General features: G+C 40.4%; 1 pseudogene; it reads left to right on the forward strand.

Annotated features, from left to right (window-relative positions):
* Positions 1-3,733: 3,733 nt before the first annotated feature.
* LOC124663643 lies at positions 3,734-17,254 on the forward strand (annotated as a pseudogene).
* The last annotated feature ends 3,837 nt before the right edge of the window (positions 17,255-21,091 follow it).

Consider the following 21,091-nt stretch of genomic DNA (forward strand, 5'->3'; position numbering starts at 1 on the left):
TTCTATAAAAACAACCTCACCTTGCCATGTTAAAAAAAAGTTCAAATTTGAATCAAATGAACATAATATGGTCAAGTAAGCACACACACAACATTTCTAATCTTATGTTCTTCAAAAATTTAAAGAAAAATAGCATGCTATCTCTCGTGGACATTAAAAACTAGCCATCAAAATTTGGGACTTACTAAGTTCTACTTGGTCTAATACGCACTTTCCCCATGCACACCCTAGCATACTAGTTTGATAAAAAACATGCAAGAACAAGATATTAATATGCATCTATAAATAGATTTCATTTCCTTTAGAAAAAAGAAATGAAATTCTTTCATTTAATTTTGTAAGCTGAAAAATAATGTATGAAGTAAAATGATTTCCGAAAAATTAACAGGGTTAGGGGCAGTAATTGACTTAACATACAATACCAATTCCTCAAATTCCTAGTTGAAAATGATGTTTCTAGTTCAATGTCAGACAAACACGTGGGTATGAAATCTCACCAAAATTCCACTATTTCAACACAAAACGATGGTTGCCAAACAAGCTCTAAATTATATAAACAGAATTATGCACTCATCTTGTAACAAAAGATCCACCATAATCAAGTTGAACAACTCATATGGTTCTAAACAATGAGAGCACATAGATAGAGCTATGGTCAAGCTAATGTCACAAATGCATAATCCAGGGGTCGGGTACTCTCTGTTCATCATGCTGGCGATGAATAGGACACTACATAGGTTATAGATGCGATCAAGAGAGATTCGGGGAGGTGTTTCTCACTCCAACCTTCGTTGTCAGTGGTCTTCTATTCTCTGTATTTGTGCTTTGCCTCGTATTTCCCTCTCTCTCAAAGAAAGTCCAGAGGGGAGATGTATACACTTGGTTTTAGGTCAAAATGGACCCGGCGACGTAAGAATCAACACGATTGGACGAACGAGGGGAGCTGGACCCACCTCGCTGCGTCTTAGTTTCCGTGGTCTTGTATTGAGTTCTTGTTTGTGTTGAGAATCTAAGGCTTATCTTGGTTTATAGGGTCCGCGACATCCGTACTCCTCGTGCCATATGCAAAAACTTGTGTTGATTAGGAGAGGGTCGCAAATATGCCTAGAGCAGGAACATGAACATAAGAAGATGAGAAGTACTAGCTTTTCGTTTTGTGGCTCCTTCTACCAATAGTACTTGCAAGAAAATAGTTCCAAATTCACATGATCACGTGAATGATGTTATGATTTAAGGTATCATACTATTCTATATGTTACTTCCTCGCCCCTGCTAGTTACCACAAGAAAATCCATTTGGCATATAACTTAACACGATGGGCACTTTTTCTATGTATTTCCTCGCCTAAAACCTAAATGGTTCCATATTTTCCTGGTCATGTGAAGGATGTTATGATTTTCACACCTTATACTAATATATGTGTTACTTCTTGGGGTCCTGGTAACCTTTTTTTGAAACTTGGGACAACCCAGCCTCTGCTTCAAGTGTATGTCCGTTTATTGATTTATCCAAAACATAGCCTTATTATAGAAGTAAAAGAAAAATAGTTATGCATAACATAAGGTCTCCATACGAGAATCAGACATCTAAAGATCACTAAAAGCATGGTTGCACCCAAACTCCATGTCCTGCCGGTCCTGCGCAAAGACCACATATGGAGTGCGTATCCAAAGGAATAACCAACAAAAATAACGAAAGACTTCTTTTGTTATTAAAGGCACAGTCATTTCGCACATTCCATATAGGCCAAAGTAAATCCCAATATGGGTCCTGGTAATTACCACCAAAGAATCATTTTGGTACATCTTGCTCAACAAGGTAGGCACTTTTTCTAAGTATTTTCGCAAAAAAAAACTAGATATGGAGATAGTAATAATTTTTAGAGAAAAACCCAACCTTTAACAAATGGAAGGCAACATACATGCATGAACTAGCTATGGTTTGTCATAATGCTAGGAGGCAATATGCAACTCAATTTAGATATAGGCTAAATAATCAACAATGACTACTTCAATGCCTTCCGTAACATTTTACATATCCAGCAATATTTATATAAAAATTCTAGTGGGGAATTTCCCCATTGTTTTGCCTAAAAAAATAGATGAGGCGATGCTTGCGGTTGAAAGCAGTGATAAGAAATCAAGGGGGAAATGGCAAGATTTGAGGAGAAAAAGGGAGTCTTGTATGTAGAACATATCTTGTTTTTTTTAAATGGGGCAGTCCCAACCTCTGCATCAATCGATGCGTGCGTCTATCTATGCTGATTAATGAAATACACCTGCTTAGAAGCATCTCTAGTTTTTAGTTTTTTTTCCTCAAAACATGCTTCGCAATGTGTGGTATTGTGTATTAGAAAACACAAGGTACAAACTACCGAGAATGAAAACTATGAAACCAAAACGGATCAAAGAAGCGAGGAAACCAAATCTAAGAGAAGACCTACAGTAAGCTACGAAAAGAAAAGATATAGACATCACTCTTGAGCTTTCAGGAAATTGTGGACACGAATTAACTAAAACAGCCCAGGTTCTGAGACTCATCAGATGTTATCAGTGTCAAAGCTCCTTGTCAGACATGAGGAGAAGGAAAATAAAATAAAATACATTCCATATATAACTTTGTCTGCCACATTTGTTCTGCAAGAAGGCCAGATCTGCTTAGGCCATCACTCACATGAATCTAATCCGTGAAACGAAGACAATGCCTTCAATAGATAAAGCACTCCTGTGTATGGCTAAGTGAGGGTATCATTCAGAGATGTAGTACGTCACTTGAATTCTATGGCAGAAGCTTGCTGCTGCCTTCAGTTCTAATTTATAACGTTCTGAAAAATGTAGTAAGAAAACATTGTTTTCTTTCCTTCTCCACCTTGCACTTTCAGGCACATGCACACGCTGGGACGAGGCACCAAAATAAAGAACCAACGAGATGAGTGGGAATCTCTTTTTAAGACCTAGACTAGTAAATGCAGTAGTGCTCTCCATTCCATGAGCCTGGCTGCTACCAGAATTCAGAAGTCAGAACACCGAGCTTTACTTACCCATTTCTATTCTTGCAATTACTATTTTTTTGATGCAGTATATGACTCACTGCAATTACTAAATTTAAGTGCATGACTTAACCTATGACCGTTGAGTGAAGGTCTTGGTGATGATGTATTCATTGCCTCTAGAGTCAGTCTAATTACTTTTGTCTTGGTTCCAAGCTTCCAATACATTCACAAATCACAGCAGCTTCAGTGATGCTTTTTTTTTTTTGTCTTGGCATGTTTTATCAGATCGACGATGCTGATCTGATAAAACCTCACACTCATGAAACCAAATGGGTAAGTAAGGCTCTGTGTTCTGACTTTAAGCAGTACTACTACAGCCTACAAGACGATACTGGTCTCATAAAACATGACAAGACAATTTTTTTTTGCATCAGCATTGATTTGTGAATGTGCTGAAAGCCTGGAACCAATACAAAAGTAATTAGACTGACTCTACAGGCAGTGAATACATCATCACCAAGACCTGCACTCAACATCATAGGTAAAGCCAATTTAGTAATTGTAACAATAAAAAATTAACATTTTTTTAAGAGGGTAAAACATCTCTGCAATAGAGAAACTGAGGTAAAAGCAGGGCTGGCCTTTTGGTTTTTGGGGCGCTGGAAAGGGAAGGGGGTTGCAGCTGCAGTAAACGCTCCCACCAACAAGAGGTGCCGGATTTTTGTCAGTCTCCTCCCCTCTCCTCTTCCTTCCTCGCACTGTATCCAATACAGCGTCCCTTCTCTCTCTCCCCTTTTACTACGGCCCCTCCGGAATTCCGAGTTCCTCCGACATTTCCACCTGAATCCAGCTCCCCCCACGGCGTCGCTTGTTCCAGGTACTATTTGGTAATTGGAGCCATATCTTTCCGCGGCTTTGACCGCCTTCTTTCCCCAAAATATGAACTTTCTTGGTGGTTCCTTTTTTGGGGGAACAAGAGGTCGAATCTTTCGTCTGTTGGATTGGGAATTGCAAGTGCATGTAAATTGCACCTTGACTTCTCTCGGTGTTGCGCTCTGAGCCTGAGGATTTTGTTTGGTTGGTTGGCTTCGATGCAGGATTATTGGTTTCTTGACCGAAACCCTGGCGGTGGAAGATGGATGCCGACAAGGATAAAGGAAATGACAAGGTGCATTTGAGGGATTGGTCGTCCCAGGAGGCTCTGCGCACATACAAGAGACGCAGGCAGCCAGAGCCGGAGCCGGTGCTGGAGCCCAAGCCCGTGGTTGTGCCAGAGCAACAGGTATAATCCTAGATGAAATCTGTATTACACTGTGCTGAATTAGAAGATGACTGCAGTTATAATGTGGTACTGTAAGCTTTTGTTTTCGGTAAAAAACTTACCAAGAAGGATTGCCACTTGAGATAGGTAATCAAATGGGTGAAGATTTGATGAGTGAGTACAATAAGAGCTTCTTAGTTAGTGGTGTATATGTTGTGCGATATCATGTTACTGAGTAAAAATCTGGATGGTACTCACTCCATTTGTTCTTGCGCTGATTCGTTCGCCGCTAGCATTGTATTTTCACTAATGCTGGTGCTTTTCGCATCAAACTCTGATCAACATATTATAAATCGATCATGACTGATTATAAATTGTGCTCATTTTCAACTCATATGGGGGCTTTACTTTCTATTGGAATGTCTCCGTGTATTGGCCTAGACACAAGGCAAATTGTTATTCCTACCATATAACTTGTTACTCATTTCTTTAAAATAGTTAACCTATCCACCTATAGCATTTCTGAAAAACGAACAAATACCTTTTACTCTGCCAGATTTTAGTTTCTTCTTTTACCTTCTTTCTTCATTAAGTGGCATTGCCGTTGGCCTACAAAAGTCTATTTCAGGGCATTCGTTTATTATGGCTTGAACGAGATACTGTGAATTTGGATATATAATGCAACGCTGATGTTACTATTTATGTATCAGCGCTTAAAACATTATAATCTTTACAGGTTACCGACACTTTTTGGAAAAGTAGGGATATTGGATGGAAGCATGGTATAATGATTGATGAAAACAGACAACACTGGAAGTGTATGTATTGTCACCTGACTAGGTATGGTGGTGGCGTCTCTAGACTCAAACGTCATCTTGCTGGTGATTTGGATGTCAAAATGTGCCCAAAGGTTCCAGCAGATGTCGCTGAAAAGATAAGGGAGCATTTGCAGAAGAAAAGAGAGAGACGAAAAAAGCGAGCTGCACAGAATAGTGGTGACAGTGTCACTAGGAGCTTTCCCGACGATACCAAAGCTGAGAAGGATCCTCTACCTATTGATTTGGAGGTGCCAACTCGAGTAGACGTTTGCGTTCTTGAAGAAGTAACTAACCAAACGAATGAGGGTCATCAGGAGCCTGCTATTCCTTGGGTATACAAAAGGATAACTGCAGTTATTGCTTTATAGTTAATTTTCTGTTCTGAGTGATATCTACTGTTTATCTTACCTAATTTAGCATAAAGGGGCAATAGAATGGTACCATACACGGTGTTAACATGTTTCATCTGGAGTTCTAAATAATAACATTATTGGGCAATTTGGTGGGTTATTTACTTAGGTTCATACACATGCATTTGAAAAATAGTCGTCTTTGCAGTGTCAAAATAGACAAGCGTGTGAAAATATGTTTGCGACGAGCAGTTTCCACTTCTTTTTTTAGAATGGTGCACAAATTGTCATATGTTTGTACAGTATTTTGCTTGTGCACAGAATATAGCATGTCTTACATCTGATATTGAAAGTTTGTTTGGAATGTATGAACCAAAATGAATGTAAACCCACCCATGAGCACAACATCCTTGTCCTGATTTTTGTATCCCTGAGCACTACAAGTAACCTTGTGTTGATCAAAGTTGTACATTGGTTTGCAGCCTCCCTTTTTGTTACGAGGGGTAAGAGATATTGGGTGGGAGCATGCAGTGGATCTTGATGGAAATAAAAAACGGTGGCAGTGCAAATGGTGTGATTTATGTCGAAGTGGTGGCGTAACTACATTGAAGGCTCATCTTACTGATAGCAGCTGCCCTAAAATTCCAATGGAAATGTCAAAACAAGTATTGAACTTCATTGAAGAGAAAAGAGCAGCACGCCAACTTTTTAATAAGGACCCATGGCCTGCTTATAACAAAGTTAGTGGTTTCTGCCCAGAAACAGAAAAGGAGGGGACTGTGCCATGTAAGGATGATCATCAGCCTTCAAATAATGCTATGCATATGCTAACATCAGAGAAGTGCGCAGCTGTTGAGGTATACAAACTTAATAACTTCATTCTTGCAGATACATTTGCATTTCAGTACACCATACTTCATTTTCGAATAGAATGGTTTTGAATGCCAGGCATAGGTTTTTTAAATTTGGTTACTAATAAGATTTCTCACTTGGAAATGGTATCATTAATTTTTTTATCAAAACTACGCCCATGGTTATATGTTTATAATTTTGCTAAAATATAATAAATACAATAGTGGACAAAGTTTTGTGTTAGAGAATGGAGAATGCTGATCTGCGAATTCTGAAACAAGTAAAGAGGATGGAGACAGTACAAGCTTATCAAGTTACCATGCCACTGGTACTTCGTGCACTGACATTTTCATGAAAACAATGAAACAAAAATAAAAGGAAAAAAAAAATCCATGGTCCAGATTGATTTGTATTTTAAATAACATTTAGTGGTAAGATTTGTAGCACAATTCCTTCGTAAAGCATTGCTTTCCAAAATCACATGTTTACTCAGGTAGTCAAGTATAATGAGTGAGGTTGTCATGCGACAAGAGCACATGAATTTGACATTATTTTGTGGGCACTGATGAGTTAGCATGTTTCAAACTTCAAATATGGCATCTGCCAAAGTAGCGAAACTACTGTTACATGATATTTGTTGCCATGTTTTTTTCTTAAACCGGCCACAAAGTTCACACGAGGTGAAGTTAACACAGAGAAATGGGTTTGCACCAGATGTTTTCATCTTCATAACCTATGTTAGTTCTTTCGAGAAGCTATTATAGCCTTTGAACTTACCCACCTTTTTTTTTTCTTGAGAAGTTGGCAGCTCAAAGCAACCAATGTGGCACAAAACATAGTGGCCAATTGGTTCAGAATTATGAAGAGTCAAAGAAAAGCAGTGACCGTCCAGAGGAGCACTCGCCAATGGAGCATGACAGTCAGCATGTACTAAACAACGAGCACCAGAATGTCGACAAGAACACCGAGAATTCACAAAATAAAGAGGTAGTTCTTCAAAAATCTGAAGTAACAAGTTTACGTACACCCCAATCTGTCCTGGGGAAAGGGATTTGTTTGTGCTATTGAGTTATCGGTTAGTTGTGACCTACTTATAGATTTCTTATAATGAGGAAGACTTTCATAGACTTCTGAATTTCTTGCAGAAGATAATACAAGGTGGCGTAATTACTTTGAAGGCTCATTCTGAGAGCAGCTGCCCAAAACTTATAATGGAAATGTCAAAGAAAGTATCGAGCTTCGTTGAAGAGAAAAAAGAAATACCCAATCTTTTCATTAGCGACGCATCACCTCCTTGCAAAAAAATTGATTGTGTTAGTGTTTTCCCCTTACCATTAGAAGAGAAAGGAACTGTGCCATGCCAGAATGATATAAAACCTTCAAATAATGGTATGCATATGCAAACATCCGAGATCTGTGGTATTGATGAGGTATACTAACCTAATAACTTCGTTCTTGCTGATATATTTACATTTTATTACACCTTACTCCCTCCGGTTTCAAGGAGATGTGATTTTGAATGTAAGGCACATGTTTTGAAAGTTTGATCACTAACAAGATTCCTCACTTAGAAATGACATCACTCGATATTTTAAAGCAAATTACTTCCATAATTATATGTTAATTTTGTTAAGATATAATTAGAATAAACTAGTGAACAACGTTGTGTATTGGAGAATGGAGTCTGCCTTGAGTGTGAACTCTGAAACAAGTAAACAGGATGGAGATAGTTCACGTTTTATCAAGTTATCACGGCACTGGTACTTTGTTTACTGACATTTTCATGAAATATAAAGATAAAGCATTTGGTCCAAAATTTGATTTATATTTTAAATAACATTAAGTGATAAGATTTTGCAGCACGATTCCTGTGCCAATAAGTACTGTTCAAGTTCAGTGATTATCACATCTTAACTCAAGTAGTCAAGTACTCCATGTGTCCCCATTTATGTGGCGCACACACATTTTGAGGTTCAAGTTTGACCATTAGTTCGACCAACAAAACATGGACTATATGGCAAGAAAATTGGACCATTGAATTCGTGAATAAAGTTTCTAATGGTATAATTTTTATAACAATGAGCATATGTATTATTGGTCAAATTAGTGGTCAAAGTTAAAACATGTAAAACAAGGACACCACATGCATTGGGACGGAGGGAGTATCTTGAGTCAGTGATGGTTGTCCTGACCCAGGACCATGTGGGAGGTATGATTTTTTAGGGCACACATGAGTTAACGTGCCCAAAATTCAAATTTGGCATGCAGAGTACATAATTGCCCACTATGTCATAAGATTTTTTGGTCAGGGTGGGCGTGGGGGCAGATACAGTTTCAACCTCTTCTGGGTATTTACTGCTAACTTGTGTGAACTTTGCATCTGGAACTTGTGAGAGTGAGATCAGTAAAGGCAGTAGTTCCAAAACAGCAAAAACTAATGTTACATGATATTTGTTTTACTGTGTTTTTCTCAACCTGCACACGAAGTTCACATGAGTTTACATCCGAAATGCTATCACTTTTCATCTTTGTAACCCATCCCAGTTGTTTCGAGAAGCTATTATAGCATTTGAACTGACCCACCTACTTTGGTTTATTTCTTCGAGAAGTTGGCAACTGGAAGCAACCAATGTGGTACAGAACATAGTGGCCAACCAGTTGAGAATTATGAGCAGTCAAATAAAGGCAGTGACCAGCCAGAGGAGCAGCTGCCAATGGAGCATGACAGACACCATGTACTGAACAATGAGCACCGGGATGTGGACAAGAGCACTGATAATTCACAAAACAAAGAGGTAGTTCTCCTTGAAAAACCTGAAGTAACAAATAATACGTACCATCCAATTTGTTTCTGGAGAAAGGGGTTGATTGTGTAAATGCTATTGAGCTACTGTTTAGTTTTGACCTTGCTAGTGGTTGCACTTTTGGTGATACTACTTCCATATTTCGTATAATGAGTATGGTTTTCATAGAGTTCTGAATTTATTGCAGAAGTTGAAAGTAGAGTGTCACAACTCAATACAAGTTTTGTTGTTAGTATTAGCAACTCTTCTCTGAGATCTGAATTTCGTGTGTTCTGCCCATAGGATTTATTAGCATATTGGAAGCCCTTTCTTTACTTTTTGACTTTAGCATGGTCTATTTAAAGAGTAGGATGTTCTGTCGATGGTAGCTCGTGCCTCCTTTGCAATTTGAGCACGAAAGGATGTTCTGTGAAATCATGATGTACACACGATGTAACGCCAACCTTAAAATAACATTGCAAATTCATTCATGTTACTGGGAACCAAAAAAGAGAAGCAGCACTGTGGCCTGTGGCATATATGTGCAAAAAAGATAGTCTCTCTCAATAAATTTAGATGAAGGAACTGGTCTACTCGATTTTCCATATTTGTGCAAGAAATATAGTCCCTCTTAATAAATTTTGATGGAGGACTTTACTGTTTTGGATTGGAAATTTTAGTTCATGGGTCCTTCGCTCAACAAATAATACTAGTGGGAATTTTTCAAGCCGACTGGCTAGTCATCTGTTTCCATTTTTTTTCCATTTTGTTGTTAGCTAACTGAGCTCTGCTCGTATTTTTATTTCCTGTTCTTCTGGTATGAATTGAGTGTAATAGGATACCTGTGGCCTGTGGCATCCTCTATGTAGACCTCTGTATCTATGATTAACGAACTGAATTTTGTTGTATTTACTGAGCCTACTGTTCTCAGAATCGAACATAGTGTAATCATATGCTTTACTCCGTAAGACTTACCCTAGAAACGAAAATGCAAAAAAGGTGCGTGAATGGTAAACAAACTAACAGGAAAAGAGGGGGTATTCTACTGTATATTTTTCCTTGCTGCATTTTAACACTCGTGTTTTCCAACTTCCTCTTAAATAAAATATGCGAACGCTCTATGTTTCTGCCTTGCTAAAAGGAGGCATGCTATGTTCTGAGCTTCTACACTTCGTTTTGTAGGTATTGAAACATCCTCTGAACACCAGGTTTAGCATACGGAAGCATATTGTTATCATTGATGAAATTTCCAAGCATTGGCGGTGTCGATACTGTGGTATGGATGGACATGGTAAAAAGACTAGACTCCATTACCATCTTGCTGGAATGTTTCGTCATCCTAAGTGCCCGAGTGTTCCTAAAGAAGTTTTTGCAAAAGCAAAACACCATATTCTGATAAAAAGAAAGCCCAGGACTGAAAAGGCTGCAAAGCAAACTCCTCCAGAGCCACAAATTCTTGTGCAATCCAGTGTAATACTGCAGAAGAACGATCCACCATTTGGCAATTCTCCACAATTGTCAATGAATGATTTATCTAGCGAGGTGATATTTATAACTGTATTCTCCTTTATAGTTTCCCTGATGCCATATTTGTAAGTTTTTTAAGTTAAGACATGCATGTGTTATATGTCAGTTTAATTGAAATTGGAACGGATGGAAGGGAATGTAGGTTATGATTTATAGTTGCCGCTAGTTCTGAAAGTTTTGTGTTAGCAGTTGATATTAATAGAATCCATTAGTTCTATTGATACTTACTTCTACAGTCATGAATCATGACTCATGACACGCGACAATCAAAATACAACATGCCAAGGAGATTATTGGGAAATGCATATTTTTTTGAAGCTGATTGGGAAATGCATTTTTTTAAGCTGATTTTTTTCGAGAAAACGCAAAGGACCTTTGCGTTTCATTTCATTGAAAAGGTAGAAGTTTGTTTACAGGTCTCCTAGGAGACAGGTTGCATGGACTAAAGGTATCCTAGTGTACATCCCAATCTGGAGGGAGCACAACTCTAAGCCCAAGGGCGCCAGCTCTGGCCCATAGGGTAGCTTCCTCCTTGATCTTGGCCATCAGCCGCTGGATACATGGTTGTGCCCTATCGAAGACACATTCGTTTCTATGTTTCCATATCATCCAGGGTATCAGTAGGGCAGCGGTTCCCAGTCCCTTCCGCGCAGCGGCTTCGGGGTTGCTTGCAAAGCTTCGTCGAGCCAATTGGTTAGCGTGGCGTCGTTGTTGCTAGGAATTCTGCACGTCATCCGCAGCCACGACAACGTCTCATACCAAGTTTGCTTGGAGAAGGGACAGTCGATGAGTAGGTGTCGCATGTCCTCCGGGTCTTGATCACAAAGCAAACACCTTGGGTGGTGCTGCAGCCCCCGTCTTGCCAGCCGCGCCGCGGTCCAACACCGGTCCTGAAGGGCGAGCCAGGTGAAAAATTTCACCCTGGGTGGTGCCCAGAACTTCCAAGTGTGCTTCCAGGAGGGCGATGGCGTCGAGCCATGGAACGTGGCCTTGTAGGCAGAGCTCGCGGTGTACTCGCCGCTCGCAGTCCACTTCCAAAGCAAGCTCGCGGTCCTATTATTAGCTTCTCCTAGGAGGAATCATGTAATTTTAAACCTCTTTCTTGCCACATTATTTGTCTGGAGTGTTTTTTCTTGTACAACCTCAAAACTGAAAAGATCTTTACTCTGACATTTTGTTAAGAAATCGATTTGCAGTATTGACATCTTGATACTCTTAACAATTAAATGACATCTGTCGGGTTGCTGGTCTTACTTATCTCCAGAGTAGATACAGTCCTACTGAACAGACTTCACCAATCCTACCATTCGCTAAGCATCTATCATGACATTAGGGAAAAGACTAAACCTCAATATCAATTAGGATCCAAGAGCATGGTTCGTTTTGGAACTTCTCATTCACAAATACCTATAATATTTATATGTTGTCCACCCATAAATATTTTCATCTGATTATATGTTAGGCAATGCATGGTTTCTCTTTGCACACGCTGGCCATGATTTAATTCGTATTTACGAGATGCACTATGTTAATATGTAGGTGCGTCCCAACTACCCAACAAGGTTAAGGGACAGTGCATGGGAACATTCACTGGTTTATGACAGAGAGGGACACTGGAAGTGCAAGTGGTGCAGCTTAGAGGGTTATCATGGCGTAACTAGATTAAAATGGCATCTTGTTGGCTGGCAAAATCGACCTCAATGCTGTAAAATTCCGGAAGATGCCGCCAAAAGGGTAAGGGACCAAATGATATCAAGGGAAACGAAGAAAGTGAGAAGATCAGATCCACATGACAGTATTCACAGCGGTGACATGGCGTGCTCTTCTAGGAGTTCACAATTTGATCAAGAGCATTTCACTGTAGCAGTGCAGAATATTAGTTCTTCCCAAGCCAACAGAACATCAAGTACATGCAATACATTGTCCAAAACTATACCTAGTCCTCAGGTGTGTCTTGTTTGTTGCTATTATTTTCCTACACTGTGTTGGAATTGGGACATTAGTCTTGGGAATAGAATTGTGGCCTACATTGAGTTTATACAGATATGTATGCCTTCGGATGGAGGCAATGACGATCTTTGCGCCTCTACTAGATGTCTTGGGCTAGAACAAATGTACAATTTCTTCACAACTTCCAAATTTTAGCACCTTCAATAATGGGTATAGCAATGACTTTTTATCCTGGAACTTATTGTCAGTTTTAGCTGAGCCATTTGCTTATAGAGCATTTAGGCTAGAAATGTGGATAGTAGTGGAGGGTTAAGAGTCGAAGCTCTACATAACCTGGTGATTTGGTGCCGACGAACACTTGTTATCTTTTCATTAACAGGCTTATTTCCATTGCACAGGGAATAATAATAGAGTTACCTCTTTTGTCCAATATTTTCTCTGGGTTAATCTGTGAAGTACTAATTGGAGTAGTTTATTATGCAGCCAAACATGGAGGGGCCTCATGAAAGATTGTGTAGTAACACAAACAAGTCTGAGATGCAAACTGGAAGAAGTGACTGTTGGAGTAACTGGAGATATGTTTTAAATGAACTGATGCATTTGCCAGGCGTACAAGAGGGTGCTGGTATTCAGAGTTGCATCCGTGACGTCCTTCTCTACGGCTGTGCTAAATTTGGATCAGTAAGTAGGAATACTAAAGATTATTGGAAAACCATAAATTATTTTGTAGTTATGCTCTTATTTAGTAACCAAATTGTATTACTTGGGTACAAATTTGTCAAGTTTGAATCCTTTAAAGCATGCTCGTTGGATGAAACATTTTGTTATGAACCCACTCTCTTCCAATCCCTTTTCCTGTAATTGCTTCAATCATGGAAACACTATCACTTTAGTAATATATTCAGGCGATACATCACTGTCTTATCAGATCCCAATAATATTTTTCTCTGTTATATATCAGGACAGGGGAAAAGTGGAAATGGATTCTGACAGAACAGTGTCAAGTAATGTGCGCACCACTGAGTGCAAGAATGTTCTTGTGGACGTTTTAAGATCAGAGAATTTCGCCTTGCTGTGCAATGTCCTTTGCAAAACTGTACATCAAGATGAGGAAAGGAGTAGATATTTTGATTTCGGTGTGATTGATTCTAGGATGAAAAATGGAGAGTATGGTTGTGCGCCTGAAATGTTCAAAGATGATTTGAAATTGGTAATAACCTTACAACTTTTTTGTTCTTCAATATTTCTTTTAGAATTTCTTCACATTGGGGAAATTTCTTGTATTGCATAGCAAACTTTGATAATGTGCAAATATGTAAAATCCCGTTAACATGTTTCTAACTCATTGTAACTTTGTTTTCTGAAAATTTACCCTGTTGCCCCGGTCACTTGCTCGTTTTGAATATATATACCACCTGTATTCATTATGAGGTTCGAGAGAGAGAGAGAGAGAGAGAGAGAGAGAGAGAGAGAGAGAGAGAGAGAGAGAGAGAGATCCTAGTTTGTATGATCCCATGTTACACCACTTATATTCATTGCGGCATATATGCAGGAAATAACAACTAATATATACATGTCTAGCATTGCTGAGTGCTCACTGCATTCTCTGTGTGCATCATCAATTCACCATTGAATAACAAAAAGTATAATGTTTATTTTCTCTGGTCATAACTACCAGTTAGATGATAATGATCGTAATGCAAAACTATCATAAATTGTATCCTTCCAAAGTAATTGCTGGACCAATTGTGCTTTGTCCATTTTGTACTGACTTGAACACTAGATTAACTACCCTACTACCTACCAGTTTGGAGTCTTACAAGTTCAGTACCTAGCTCTTGCTCTAAACCCTATCGCTTCACTTTATGTCATTAGTTCCTTCCAGTCTCTGTAAGCACTATGTGTTTGTCACTGCTTTCTAAGCTGACATTTTATTTTATTTTGCATGGCATACATTTTGAACATTGTTATGGAGTGATAAATGGTAACTAACAACTAGTTATTTTTGTAGTTATGGGAAGATCTTAAATTGGCTGGTCAAGATATTATTGACCTAGCAAATAGTCTTTCAAGTCTCACAGAAGCCTCCTACACAAATCAGGCAAGTTTTTATATATATATATATATATCATTGGGTTTCATTCTGTATTGTTTTTTTTGTTTTAACTAGCACGGTTGCGAGGGCATCATCTTTTGGTGGGTTGAAAGTGTTAGATAAATAAACAGCGTTTCGTGGATAGATATCACATTTTTTTTTCCTTTATATGTTAAGAAACAAAAATGCTCTACGACTATCATAAATGCCATGGTACATAAAATATTAAGTATGCCAGTAACATCTTTGACAATCTTAAATTAATGGGAACATGATTATTGTTCAGGATGGGAATGGGCTGACCTGGCCCTGCTGGCCTCAAGGCCAATTTGCGAGGCCGCGGGTTGACCCATTCAAAAAAAATTAGCGGCCTCAGTTGACTCGATGGGTATCTCGGGTCGACCCAAATTTTAGACTTTCTGCACTTTTTGGTTGTGTTTAAAATAGACCATTATCTGAAATATATTGACACTAGTACTAGTATATAAGTACGTGTACAAAGCGTAGCTAGGGATGGCTGGGCTGGTCTTTATATCGACCAAAATCTGAACCTATCGATTCTGGCATCGATATTTTTATAGATAGATAAAAGATCCTAATTTAAGGTAACATGCAGCCACAAATCGGCTCAAAAGGAAAGAAGAAGGCGCTCGTCAATTCTGTTTCCGAAAGGTAGTCCTCCCGATTTGGCAAGGGCGTGCGCACCGGATTTTTTTCTTTTTATAAACAATCGCACAAGGCAGTTTGCCACGACACAATTTGCGATCAATTAAACTCTATAGTTTGACGGCTGCATGCTCGGAGTTAGCAAGGAGGTGTAAATTTGTCCAGTCCAATAATACACCTTATATAGAGATTTTTTTATAGGAAACTATACGCCTTCTTATAGCAAGGAAATGGAGGGAGTAATAGATTTTTCGAATTCTCTATACATTTTTATGTTTCAATTAGGGTGGGAGTATCCTGAGAGTTTCATGAATTTGATAAATTTTACTTCAGAGGGTCCATTTCTGTCTTCGACCTGATACTGATAAGCACCTTCGCATTGGAATCTGGTATCACAATCTTTAGGTTGGAAGAAAGAGAGGATCAGCTGATAGTGGGGATGAACACAAGGTGACTATTCTGTTGCTAGCTTTGCTGTTTCCTTGATGCCCTTACTTGCCTTGCTCAACAATATGCTACGACTATTACAGGGAGCTTTGGCGGCCAGCTCTGAACCGAAGAAGTTGATCGAATCAGGTTCATCGTTCCCCTCGACCTCAGAGGGGTTGCAGCAGTTGGACCAACCAGACCCAATAAACGTCTATGATGTTCAAAAGGGCAGTGCCTGTGACAAACGTGGCAAAGAGACGAGGGGTGTCAGCACTCTCACATGTAATGGATGCCTGCTAGTGTGTCACATTTCATGCAGTGATCTTCTTGTGCCATCCATGTCGTCTGGAAGCTGGTATTGCAAAAGCTGCAGCAATGCAACCCGCAACGAATCAGCTGAAGGTAGCATGGGCATAGCCCATTATGAGCCTAATTTATTGCATGGAAATTGTGTCTTGTGCAAAAGACTCGAGGTTCGCAGATCTCAAGAATGCAAAGCAACTGTCCATGGACAGACACCTGTTGGCGAGTCAAGAGCAGTTGTGCCTTTTTCCAGTACCAGGTGTACTGATGGTCAGGAACTGTCAACAATTACTGATCCCGCTGGTTCATGCAAGATATGTGGAACTCCCGAAGAGGATGGCCACAGGTTTCTCATATGTGGTCACGGTCACTGTCCATACAAGTACTACCACGTTTCCTGTCTGAAGTCAAAACAGATTGCCAGCGACGTGCAGCGGGATAAACCGTGCTGGTACTGTCCATCGTGCCTCTGTCGAGTTTGTCTTCGTGACGGAGACGATGACCTAACCATTCTCTGCGACGGCTGCGACGAGGCTTATCATCTGTACTGCATAACACCTCGCCGCACTTCAGTACCCAAGGGTAAGTGGTACTGCTCATCGTGTAGCATGGAGAGAGCCAAGGCGGGGATGAGACGATATGAGAAGAAGGTGCTGAAGAACCACCGTAAGGACGATGCTCTGGTGCAGAGCAGGAACTTTGCGGCTGTGGATTTGCTACTCTCTGCTGCAGAGAAGCTGCGCGAAGACGAGCAGTAGGTGACTTGTGCAGGTTAGTAGAGAGGCCCGGTGTTTGTCAGTTAGTTATGTAGCTGGATTTCTGTTCTCTGCCATCAGCTGGGACTGGATTTCTTTTTCTGTTTGAAAGTGCCGTTGCTCCGTCGAGATCAGAAGTCCGAGACAGAAATTGAGTTGTGCTAGTATCATCAGTTTCTGATGAAACAAACGAGGTGCTCAGAACCAGAATGGCATGTGATGCTTGACAGAGGATATGCATCTGTCAGGAAATTTTGTACTTATTGTTAGTGTTGCCTGGAGGAGTTGGTGTAACTTGTACATTCAGTTAAAGTGAAAAACTCTGTCTGAAAATTGCCTCAGGTTTCCAGCAGCGCCTCTGTTCAGTCTGCTGTGATCCCCGACCTGTACGGCACAGCCTCCACTGCGCTCCACAGCACTCTGCTGTGTTATCGGTGGAAATTAGTAGTACTTCCTCCTCTGTTCCAAATTAAGCCCTGCAGATTTGTCTAGATTGACATGTATCTAGATGAGGTTTAGTGTATAGATACATGCGAATCTAGACAAATCTGTGACACGGAATGGAGGAAGTAATATGTTACTGCAGATCATAAGCCATCTCCAGTTCGCATAATCTATTGCATTCGATCAATGTGGTGTGAGGGCCAGCTGAGCTTTGCAAAGGATGTGGGGAGAAGTAAGTTTGGTGGGAAAAGGGCGAGTTTGTCCGGCCCGGCTGATACCCTTTCCTCATCCTCTGCTTTTCACCTAAACAGGAATTGATCTGCACGCCTACATATACCTATATCTATGTTTTCATCTATGTGGAGGAGATGATGCCATGTTGGGCACCCAAGGGACCAGAGAGGCTGCTTCTTGCTTGTCCCCACAAACATTCTAATTGCTGCCTGCCTACCCACTCTTGCTACCAAGTAGATGCATGACGGCTGTCATGACCCCAATTCTGGTAGCTGCTAGCTTTACAGGATGATTATGGCATGTAAATGATCATTAAGTAGGTGTACTAATTATTCATGTGCAAGGATGTGTTATCCAGCTTCACTGGGTGTACGCTGTGATTAATCATGTCTCTTTGCAGGCTGGATAGATAATTTGTGAAGGGGGTCTATGTACATGTCTAGAGATTTCGATGAATGCATTGGGTTTAATCATGGGATGTTGCTTTGATGTCTAGATCTTTCTTGAGAACTGCGTAGGGGCAAAGCACATTCTCTAGAAATCTAAACATTCTACTCCATGCAAGAGTGACTTTTAGTATGAGTACTTTATGAAGCGGCAAGTATACTGAAAAAAATAGAACGTTTATTGTGAGATCAAAGGGAACGATATGATCATATCCTTCAACTCCACCTGATCAATAGCCGAGAACGTTTATGACATTGAAGGGAACGATAGGATCATCCTTCAACTCCACCTGATCAATAGCCGAGAACTTTTATGAGATTAAAGGGAACGATACGATCATCCTTCAACTCCACCTTATCAATAGCCATTGCGCCTTGCAACTAGGCTAAGCTCGCTTTGCCTGCGATATCGAAACGGATCATTATTTGCCATGTCCAAACTATGATTCATGTACCAACTAATTTGCCCAAAGCTTTATGCTTTGGAAGAAAAGGTGAGCATGTACTTGGTCCCAAACTTGTGTACTACTTGTGCCATCTGGATCCAAATTGTTTTTGCCCTTTGTCCTTTGCAATGCACGTATCTGTCCAAAACTACACGTGCATGATCCCACATTCATTTTTTCTTTCTTCAAACGGGTGTTTTAACTATTGGTTTCAGCAAAATGTGTTGATGTTTCAGACGTTATCAGCCGGACCTACGTGACCATTGGTCCTGGTTTAGTCCCTTCCGAGTTCTAAAGCGATCGATCGGCGACTCGAACAGTAGTTTAGACTTGTTGAAACTTGTGAAAAGATCGAGAGCAGGAACAAAAGATAGGAAAAAAGCTAAAGCTGGCGACCGGATCTCATATGTACAGATCGAAACGCCATTCACTTGACATTCACCCGATTGAGGCCGATCTCGAGTAAAGATGTGTCGTAGTAATTCCTTTGTCGACGAGATGGTTCACCAAAAGCAAGAAAATCATTCTCTTCATCCTCGATCCAACAGTGTATCACAGGGGTTTCAATATCATTTGGTCTCTTCGTACCCAAGGTTAGGAAGCATGCCCAGCTAGCACATTGATGACGAAATCGACCCTTTGTCACACAAGAGGAAGTCAATTTTGAAGTGAAAAGTAGAGAATCCTAGGCAACGTCTCATAAAACTTCATAGTGCACGGCCCCTTGTTGGAAAGAAAAGCATCTGCACTCCACATCATTCAACTAAAGGATATTCTAAGTCAAATTTTCAGAGAAGATCGGGCATAGGTGACCATTCAAGATAGATGGAGGAGTGTATTTGGTGAACTTTTATACGATACCTCGGATGTTTCTATAGTTTCATTAAGAAGAATATACTGGTCCTATATATGAGGAAAATTAAGCAAAAAATTATGCACTTTTGCCCGCGATGACTGGTTTTGAAGACAAAACACATAACTTTCCGTTTTCAGCCAGATAGTGTGTTTTGGCAAATATGCCACAGAGGCAAAGATACAATCCGGCAGTGTGTTCTGCCAAATGCCAGAAAATAACGGTGTCATGTACCAAATTTTCCCCAACAATATCCGGGGGGCAGCCTGAGGGTCTACTTGAGAGCGTGAATTATGGTACATCGCCCTGAAATTCTGGAATGCTGGCCCGGGCCGGAAAATGCACTATGCGAATAAATCAGGCATAACGGTTGGATCTGGGGTTATACCCATAAAAGGAACGAAGAAGGGGATGCCTTTTTCCGCTCTCCTCATTATTGCAAGATCTTAATCCTTTGGGGTCTCCCTCCCTATGGCTTACGTATTATTGATATTTTAGGAAAAAACTGGAGGAGATCCAAGTCTACCTTTTCACAAGAGGAATCTGATTACCCTTGCTATCAATCTTGTGGATCTTGATACTCTTAGGTGTTTAGGCACCGTAGATGGAAGAGGTTGTTGTAGATTTTAGACTTGGTTTTGGTGTTTATGATAATAACATGATTACCTGACAAGATCTAAGCTACGTAGCTACCCTAACTCGATTAACTTTGTGATCTTACCTAATTAACCGAAACGGATAGGCTACGCTAGTCCATATTAAAAAATTATATTGTGTAAACCAGAATTATGTTTCCTATAGATAACAAAGTTACCCTATACGTTCATGCTCGCAATAGAAGTGGAGTCAGGATTGCGCTTCAATACAAATGTAGTCGTCTACCTTTGCCTCGTCAAAAAATCCCACATACAGTTTGTGAAGGATCAAACACGTCGACTAGAGTTTTCGCTTATAAGTTCTTTTCGAAGGGTCCCAAGTTATTTTGTTAATTCAAGTGTTTGTTTCTTCGAAATCTGCCTATTCCTTTAGGAATAGCCGGTCCCAAGCTCGGGTAAAGGAGGAGGGTTGTGATAATTTTGGCGAGCCAACATAAAAACCAGCCATTCCTATAGATATGAAACCCAATAGAAATCCTTTGGGGCGTAACCCTGTCAGCGACGCGCCATATCGGAACCTGGATGTGGTGTTAAATGAGCAAGGGATGAACCTCCACCGTACTGGCGCACCATATCAGAACCCGGATGTGGTGATAAATGAGCAAGGGTTAGGCTGCCACCACCTTAGTGGCGCTCTACATCTTCGCCCGGATGTACTGTTAAGTGAGCAAGGGTATTTGCATCTCTCTTGACGGATGCGAAGGGCAAGGAATCTAGCCAAGGCAAATAGGTTGCGCGTGGGTAGTTAAAATGTAGGATCATGTTGACCAGGAAGCTACGGGAGTTAGTGGATGCTGCGATCAGGAGGCGTCTAAATATCCTTTGTGCCCAAGACACTAGATGGGCGGGTCACAAGGCGAGGGAAGTTGAGAATACCAGCTTCAAACTTTGGTATTCCTTTTCAGCCAGTACTAGGAACATGTACGCATCCTCATGGATAAGATCCTTAAGGATGGAGTAGTGGACATTTGGAGAAAGGGGAATAGGATCATCCTAGCAAGCTAGTGTTGGAATGTTGTCATGAACGTTGTTAGTGATTATGCCCCACAAGTTGGGCTCGACATGAGCGCTAAGAGACAGTTTTGGGAGGACTTGGAGGATGTCGTCATAAGTGTACCGACAAATGATAATCTCTTCATTGGAGAAGATCTCAATGGCCATGTGGGCACAACTAACATAAGGTTTGAGGGTGTGCATGGAGGCTTCGAGTATGGCGACATAAACAAGAGGG

This window comes from Lolium rigidum, chromosome 6, assembly GCF_022539505.1.
Source record: "Lolium rigidum isolate FL_2022 chromosome 6, APGP_CSIRO_Lrig_0.1, whole genome shotgun sequence".
NCBI lineage: Eukaryota > Viridiplantae > Streptophyta > Magnoliopsida > Poales > Poaceae > Lolium > Lolium rigidum.